This window comes from Neolamprologus multifasciatus, chromosome 17 (assembly GCF_963576455.1).
Source record: "Neolamprologus multifasciatus chromosome 17, fNeoMul1.2, whole genome shotgun sequence".
NCBI lineage: Eukaryota > Metazoa > Chordata > Actinopteri > Cichliformes > Cichlidae > Neolamprologus > Neolamprologus multifasciatus.
Genome location: NC_140455.1, coordinates 26,404,935 through 26,414,642, shown reverse-complemented (window position 1 = coordinate 26,414,642; position 9,708 = coordinate 26,404,935).

Here is a 9,708-nt window from a genome sequence, read left to right as displayed (position 1 = left end):
TGTGAACCAGCTCACCAGAAGATTGTTTATTTAAAGATAAGAGTAATTTCCTGGCAAACTGGTGATGCAGCGTTCTGAGAAAATTGTGAAAGTAAATCAGATTGTTTATGATTGTGTGACTATTTGTCTTTCTATAACTGTTGTTCAACTGGTTGTCTAACTGCCTTAGTGACTGACAGTCCAAACGGACAAATTCCTCCTCAGAGTCATAAACAATGAGTCACTCTACTAAGCTAGCACTTCTGATGACTCTTATAGGTTTTCTCCTTACTAAGGCACATATCAGATACATCAGATGCATCTCAGTTACATAATCCAGACATATAGTCAGACCAGACATTTTTGTTGTTAGACCGTGAGTTATTTCCTCCCGTGTGCGGGCCCCAGGTGTCTGATCACAATAGCGAGTCAGCATATCAACTGTGTGTCATAACACAGCGTAATTAACCGCCAGAGTCTGGCACACACAGAAAGTCGACTCTCTTAAAGATCTTCTGACACGCCAAGCCCCCCAACTACTGTGGCTAAATTAATCTACAGCTGCATCTCACAGCTGGAACTATATGCAGATGCTCCCATTTCTCCAGGCATACACACAAGCGCACACAGACACATTAATACACAAAAGCTGTGCAAAAGATAAACAACCTTCTCCGTCTTTACACATACTTGAAAGCAAAAACAAAACACACGACTTTCCAAAGCGCAGGTGACTCCTCTTACTCATTTGCAAACCGCCGTGGAGCACTCACGCAAACACCCATGCCACCCACATTCATAGTTCGAAGAAAAACTTTCAAGACGAGAAAGTGAAAAGCTCGCATGTGGGAACTTGCAGGCGGGGAAGTCCATTAGATGCTGAGTAAGTGAAAAAATGGCGTTAATAAATAATTAGTGCAATGAAAGTGAGTAAGCAGGTCAGGGCAGTGTAAGTGTTATTTTTTTTCTTTTGAGAAATAGATATAAGCTAATATTGTTGATATGGAGTGAGGATAGATGAACTACTATTCTTCCCTTGAATTTCTTGTTGCATTGCATCTGTCTGTGCAAAGCATTAAGAGGTCCAGCGTACTGTTGCAACCAGCTCAGCCTGTTCTCATTCCCAGGGTGTCATACATGTCTTTTGGCATATCAGAATTCCACACAAGTCCTTTGACATCTGTGTCATGACTCACCAGGTGTATGGCAGTTGTGAAGTGGGTCTTTCAAATGCGTAAAATCGCAAAGGTCCACTTGTCTTGACATTTAAACAGACTCGTCCAGGGTTTATGTTGCGAGGAGGCATATTTAAAGTAAACAGCAATTTTTTTCCTAAACCAAAAGGAGAAAACAGAGCAAACAAAATAGGAAAAGGAAGCTCCCAAATGTCTCCTGGATGACAAACTTTTCCCAGTCATCCCGGTCAACTATTTTACACACACTTTCACCTCTTCAAAAGAGGATTGCTACCTCTCTGCTACCGTGTTCCCCCCCCCCCCCCCCCCCCCTTTTACCTGTTTTAAAACTTCATGTAATGCATGGCTGTTGTTGTCATCCCACCTCTTTAAGAACTACAACATTGTCGTTTGCTGTTTTATCAGCTTTAACACGATATAAATGAACTTTCTTTCTCATGCTTGTAGATTATACTTCCACACCTTAATTTTGTTTGATTGGAAAGAGTCAGGTGTCAGGTCCCAATGAACTATAACTACTTTGGGCTGCTACCTTGTTCTCAAAGGTAGCTTCACGTGTTGATTTTAGCAGATTTTTGTGCCAAATGCTTTTCCTGATGCAACTTCAAGGAATTTGTGTCACCTCCCAGAAAGCTTGTCTTATGCACGTTTAAACTGCTTCTGATTAACTTTACAGATACTGAATAATTATTCAGGTGTCTTAGCAGCCTTAAACTAAAACTATGACATGATATGCAGCAGACCAACCAAGCCGCCTCATGTTTTGATGTTTTATGTTATCCTGATTATTTTACATTAGTTTTCGCATTCTGATATATTTTAGAATTTATTTATGTATTTAATGTAATTACTCTTAGTCTTGGGTGTTGTTTATGTTTCTGCAGCACTATTGTGCTGAAGAAATTAGTAGTTTAACATGTTGCTCACTAGTGTTGACGACATGAGTCCCGTTTCTCAGGGTTTGCTGCAGTGACATGCATGTATTCTTCTTACAGGCCCACTCCCTGGGGGCCTTGAAAAGCAAGGGAACCCTATGTACTTTTGGCTGCTCCCTTTGTTCCTAAAGAGATTGCCACAGTGGCTTGCATGTTTGGATTTGGTACAGATATTAGGATGAATACCTTCTTGGAACAACCCTTCCTTTTAGCCAGGACTGGGAGTGGCACTAGGAGTACACTAGCTTGTGACTCCCCTGAGGCTTAAATTGTGACTCCACCCGGCCTTGAACCAGGTTCTTTTTCATCTAAGGCATAGGCGTCAAACTCTGGCCCGCGGGCCAAATTTGGCAGCCTAATTACATTTGGCCCGCGAAGCCATACCAAATTACTATTAGAGCTGGCCTACTGGTATTATACAGCTAAAATATATATTGTTTAGTATTAAGATTTGCTTGTTCCATATTCAGTTTTTCAGCAAAACGTGTTTGAGTCCATAAGAAAAGATTCATTCTTATATCTGGAGGAATAAATATATTTCAATAAATATTAACGTTAGCCCGCGACTTTGTTAAAGTTTTGAATTTTGGCCCACTGTGTATTTGAGTTTGACACCCCTGATCTAAGGCGAATGAATGACATTGAACCATTGAAAAGACAATGGACATTTTTGGCATTTAAAGTGGAGACATGCTTTTCACGTAGGTGTCAAATGGAGACAAAATATATAGCATACAACAACAAGTTGACAATATCAAGGATTTATACAGGTAAAACAAAGGTGATAGAATCTAACAGTCAAAGACTACGGTGGGTAAGTAACTGCCTTCTGTTAACCGGGATTATTACCAGGACAAACACGATGTTAAAGACAAAAGATTCTATCTTCTGAGTCCATCTCAGTATTATTCATCACTGTACATGTGGCTAAAACTGCATTGTCACATTAAATAAATACCAAAAACTGTTTTATTTTACTCAGCGGATTTGGTATGGACCAGATCCACTGAGTAAAATCCCTTGGACCTTATCCCCTTTTCTATTCTTTTGTTTTTAGATAACCTTCTCAGCTCTTTGACGTAGCGTAGCTCTACCTGTTCTTCATCCGGCTCTTCTGTTCTCTTGTGTATCGTAACAACAGCTAATCTGTTCTCTTACTTTTCCCTATTTTTGTTTAGCTTAGGCATTTATAAGCATAGAAGTATCAAACACACAACTGTTACTCTGTTTCCATCTTCCAAAAGTTAGTGCAACAAGATTAGGAGCATTTTTTAACTTTGGACATAGTGAGGACATGCTGTTCCTCCCTGCATCTCATGTTAATTACAAGCTAGCTGCGATTCCAGCTGCAGACACGACAGTAACATTAATTCTCGCGTCTAACGTTTGGAACAATACCAAATGAGCGCATTTCTCAAAGCTTTTGAACTATTTTGACTTTATAAATGAACATAAATATGAATTTGTAAGGCCACGTCAACACTGAGGATGTATGTTAGCAGATGTAACAGTGGGTGTGTGCACACATGTCTGTCCCCTCTTGGTAAGTGTGTATCACAGGCATGCGTCTGGGGATCTGTGTTGAAGGGAGGTCAAACCTCGGTCCGGGTAATTTGCCACAGATGAAACTCGATTCCAGTCCAGGGGACGAGTGCAAGTAAACGTTTCAAAGCTGCAGGAAATCTATTAGCACCTGGTGGGACTCTCCACACACCCTACTCCATCCTCGCTCCCCCTCCCTACCTCCTTCTATCCCTTACTCTGCCGCCTCACCTCTCCACTCTCCACCCTAGTTAATAAAGCCACACAAGACCACCACACTCCTGCTGTGCCACTAAAGCCAGGGGATTAGTGAGTGTGTGCTTGTGCACATGTGTCTGTCTGTGGCGTGTGGCAAAGCATGCATTTAATGCCTGTAATATGTGGACCTCAGAAAGAGCATGTAATGTATCTGGACCTGTCTTTTTTACACACGTGGAGCCAGTTAGCAGGGAATGAGGTGCCAGACAAGCATGCAGCAGCTGCCACATGAGAAACAATAGCTCATGATGCAGGCACAGTAGGTCGCTGTCACTGCTGAATGCTGACTCTAGGTCAGATAAGATGTCCTGCTAAACCTGGTGGGACGATGTTCGTAGTGTCCGGGGAAAGAGAATTATGGTCAGCTTCACCACAAATATACAGCTAGATGCTCAAAGGAGGAGCTGGAGGAACTGTTTTTTCATAACAACTGGATTTCACATTAAACATTTAGATGAGAAAATATGGAAATATTTATGATACTCATGCCAAATCTTCTTCTACACTCAAGCAACTCCAACAGAACTTGTTAGATATTCTTACAAACCCATCGGTTAGATCTCATCCTAATGATCAGAGCCATGCAACGTATTTTCATCCATTTCACGATCCACTCCAGAGACAAATACCCGTTCGCACTTTTTATTTATTTCTCTGGACTGCGGGAGGAAGTCAGAGTACCCAGGCACCATTTAACTTAACATGCATGTTGGGCAGAACATGCACACTCCACACAGAAAGGCACTCCGGACCCTTCATTACCTGAAAATCAATTTCTTTTTGGGAGGAAACACTCAACATACATCATATAGTGTAAATAATGAGTGCACGGTTCATTAAATACATTTTCACTAGTAAATTTTCAACTGTTTTCAGTATGAACTGCATTGTCGCACGCTAAAATGGAACGCTTGAAAACTAGGGAAGACTGAGTCATCCATTGGGAAATGTCTGTGCTCGTGTCTGAGTCACACTTTGCACCTGCAACATGCCAATAAGCAAGCACACCTCGCTTAAATACATAAACAAGGCATTTGTGAGTTAACACCTTTATTAATTAAAGTTATCTTTTCAGTTATACCGAATGCCAGTCACTCAAAACTGTTTCACTTATTGTAATCACGAAGGTATGTGTCTGTCACTTTGTACTGACATGGTTCATAACCTTTTCTAAGATGACGCCTTTTATTTGATGAGGATCAAATAAAAAAGATTTTTCTGCCTTAAGATATTTTGGCATAGAGATCCCATAATTATAATTGTGCATTTTATCCTGGGGCAAGTAATCTGGGTGCTGTTTCCAACTGCTGATACAACTTTGCCGTAACAGTGGGCCTTACAGTTTGGGCGTGCTTTCAAAATTGGGGAAAGCAATTTGAAACCGTGGCTCAGGGAGTTGGGAAGCGCATCTGTAACCGGAAGGTCGCCGGTTCGATCCCCGGGCTCTCTGTCCTGGTCGTTGTGTCCTTGGGCAAGACACTTTACCCTACCGCCTACTGGTGTTGGCCAGAGGGGCCGATGGCGCGATATGGCAGCCTCGCTTCTGTCAGTCTGCCCCAGGGCAGCTACAACCGTAGCTTGCCTCCACCAGTGTGTGATTGCGAGAGTGAATGAATAGTGGCATTGTAAAGTGCTTTGGGTGCCTTGAAAAGCGCTATATAAATCCAATCCATTATTATCATCATTATTAAAATGTTTTTGTTAAATGCAATTGCTGATATTTTCCTCGTAAATTTTCTCTCTCTGTTGCTAAATGCCGACTCCAGGTCAGATAATGTGTCCTGCTGAAGCTGCTGGGACGATGTTGGTAGTTCACAGGCAAAACTAGGTAGCCTTATAAACATAGCCCTAACCCTGATTAGACCTCATCCGAATGAGAATCCCTTTATGTTAAAACATAACATTTCAGAGGAACACAGGATCCTCTTGCTGTGAGGCACTTTTGATTTTTTGCTCAAGGGCACCAGTTACTGCCTCTTCTTCTTTGGGAAATCTCTACATAGGTAGCATGATATATACAATAAGCATGTAGTTCATTAGATAGATATTCACTGGTAAATTTGTAACTATTTTCAGTTTGAATTTCACTGTCTTGTGCTAGAATGAAAAGAATGAACTCGAGGGAACACTGAGTCAGTGGGAAATACTTGTGCTGATGTCTGAGTGACAGTTTGAAATAATGCCTGCAGCATGCAAACAAGCAAGGTATTCATCATATATGTTGCAAGCGCTTAAAGCTATTTATCTTTCTGTTATCAGGAAGATATATGTCTTCCACTTACACATTATTTTTATATACTTGTAAGAATACTTACAATACTTACAATTTTCTAACACATGATATAACGTTGGCCTGAGTTTTAAGATCAAGGTGTGCTATGTTGTTAGATCCAATCAGTAATTTTTTTCTCATACATGTCGTTCTCCATGGTGGCTTAACTGGTTTTATGTTTTGTTTTGATTTGTTTTTTTCTTGGTTATTTTGAACCACCTAGATAACGAAAAACCTGACAGAAGATACTGAGCCGTCAGAGCTTATTAACCGACCCATTTTTATAAAAGCAGACAAATTGAAAAAAAAAATTGTTTGAAAAGAATTTGAAAATTCTGCATTAGAACACTGGCTAACTCAAAGCATAATTAACTCTGCAGCTTCCTTTTTCCTGCAGTGAAAAAATCAGATTATTTAAGTCAACTGAGTCTGTGGAGAGTTTGGGCGGTCGTGAGCACGCTCGCCTGCTCACCAGCTAGCTCGTGTTCAGGGTCCGACCTAATTGGGTTTATGTGCGGGAATGTTTTCCAAAGCCACACTTGTGAAATACCTCCACATCTGCTGCCCATTAGCGGTGGACATAACACACAACAGAGAGAGGAAAGCCCCCAACCCATTGATTCATTGGACTGCAGACCGACTTTTATTGCAGCAGAGAAAAAAAGGCTCGCTGCAACACAACGAACGCTGCATTACCCATCTCTATTTCTTCCTCCGCAGTTCTCTATTTCAACTGTTTTTTTGTTCAATTATTTATTCATTTTTATTTTGGACATTTAATCTTTGTATCTATTTGCTATTCCCATCATCAACATCTTGCTCTCTTTATCTTGAAATTTGAGTTCGTGCACCAGTCTTTTCTCCTCAGGTGCAGCCAATGCTCTTTGAGAGGTCTACCCATTTTGCGAGTCTCAACCATCAACTTTTCACACCTATATTGTCTTTCTATTTTCATCAAACAGCTCTTATTTCCCACACCCACTTCCCAACTCTGTGAGCTTCAGTGTCTAGTTTTTCGATAGCTATTTATCTATGTCGACAAGACTTCCATCTCTTTCTTCTTGTCACTCCCCAGGGCAAGGACGTCCTTCTGTTTAATCCCATGGTGGGCATGAGGAGAAACTAGCAAGGGGGTCTGACAGCCCCCTGACCCCTCATCTGTCATCTGCAAGGGGAAAAGCACCCTCCTAATTGGGGAAAAGCGTTGAGGGGTTGTGGGGCTGGTATGGAGGTTGTTATTCTAGTGTTGGCGGGGTCAGAGGTGAAAAGGGGGTGATCACACCGGTGATTAGCCTCCTTCATGTGCAGGAATGGAGGGAAGCATGGACAGGGGGAGTGTTTGTTGAGCAGCTGGGGTGTAAAGTAATTAGAGAGAAATGGGTAAAGCCCTGCATTAAGCATGGCCAGTGCTGCAAATGATACCGCCCTGGTTCAGGGCACGGGGTTGTAAATAACAGAGGTGATGGCTGATGAGGCTCAACGCTGATAAGGTGAGTCCAGGTACAGATAAAAGCAAGAATAATCCAAGCCAAACTATGAACACCAAATATTTGCATGCATATGTACACATATGATCAAAGTGTGCATCACTGAGCACTTTATTCCCACTAAAAACTTTAACACTGTGAGATTTCATGTAGCAGTTCACTGAAAAAGGGTTATTAATATTGCTATTGTAGCCCTTTGAACTACTTCCTCCCAAATGCTCAGAATATCAGTAATCAGAGACCTGGAGCTTCCAGCTGGATAAGCAAATTAGCTGTGTTTAAAAACCATTTATCTTAGACACCAGTGTGCTGGCATCGTGCTGTAAGCAGTCGAATGAGCCTCCTTTTAACGAATGCAGTGTGAGCAGACAATTAAAAAAAAGCACCTTTCCTCCCTGAATCCACTTGATGAGCAACGCTACCAATCTCTGAAGGTCTCTCTGCTCTGCACTTCCCCTGTCCACACCTCTTTACTTGGCTCAGCAGGCCATTAAATGGATGTGTGTTTATGTAGGCATAAATGGAGAGAGCAAGAGTAAAAGACAAAAAAGACAGCCGTATATACTCATACGTGATATGTAAATAATATGTAACATGTAAGAAAACTACTTCTTTGATACCTAAGTGGTATAATTTTCACTATATGCATCTATGTGTGTGGCATTGTCCAACTCTGCAAAAATTAGAATTAACAAATTAAAAATTTATTTACAGACAAAAATGAATCAATTTCTGTCACATTATATAAAGGCATCTGTGCCTAAATAAATTTTAATTTCAATTACGCTCAGTTTAATGAAAGATGATTTTATTTATTAAGTAATTTTCTAACTTTTTCCCCTTTTTTGATTTGACACTTTCAATCCTCCATATAGGAAAATAAAATTAAAATGTTACCATTTTAACCTCAGTGTTTGATCGGGAAAATAAGCCCATTTGGTGTTTGGGGTTTTTTAAAAACAAAAGTAGAAATTGAGATCTAATAGGAAGAAGAAAATTGTTTCAATCAATAATCACATTTGTTTCTTTTCTGCCTGGAAGAGTATTTTCTTAATGTGGCAGAACCAAAGGACCCGAGAAAGATCAAGGTTGCAATTATTATCGTTATCTCCCCTGGATGACATTGGCCTGCTGGAATTTAAGGGCGATCGCACATCAGCTTGAAGTCATCTGAGAATTATCTTGCTATCAGATTAAAAAAAAAAAAGTAGCTGTCATGAACTGGGCCATGTAGTTTCTGGCAGTTGTGAAGTTTATGTCAGTTACACTGATTGCGTCTTAAGTTTGTATTTAAATAAAACGATCATATACATCATACATAACATCTCCTGCTCTCATTAACAGTGCTGCAGAATGACTGACATCTTGGATTCCTCAGCACCAGGCCTGAAGTGAAAAAAATAAATTGTGGAAGGCAATACTCCCATTGCTTTAGTCTGTTATGAAAGCGCACTCCAACTTCCAACATCTCCTCCCTCGATGCATAATCAGCTGTCAAACCTAACTTATTTACGCAAGGCTTGTGAAGCACATGGGACAGGGCGCGCTGTAATTCAAAAGGTACCAATCTACAGAAATTTCCTCCAAGACAGATTTCGAGTGTCTGGATTTCTTCTTTGCTCTACCACTGATTGACAGGTTGTGTGCATGCTGAACAGCGCACCTACGCGCCTGCTGCCAGGGCCTACAGAGTTCCAGTTTGCAGCCCCCTGAGCACACGCATACACACACCTCTACACCTGCTGGTACACTTTTGTACCACATACTCATACGAAAGGCAAGCAAAGGGACCAAAGAGAAATAAAATGACCTGCACGCGTCTTAATGAGGGAGGGCTGGGTGTCTGGCATTTACCTCAAACCATTTCTTCCCCCTCCTGCTCTCTCTGGAGGGCTTTAAGTCTGCCGCCTGTTAACGGCTGAAGTGTGGATTTCCTGTCAAATAAGGGTTAGAGCCCAACAAACGTTCTGTACTCTAGTACCTAAATAGGATCACTTCCAGCTGCCCCACCTAAACACACACATTTCATGTCTTATAAC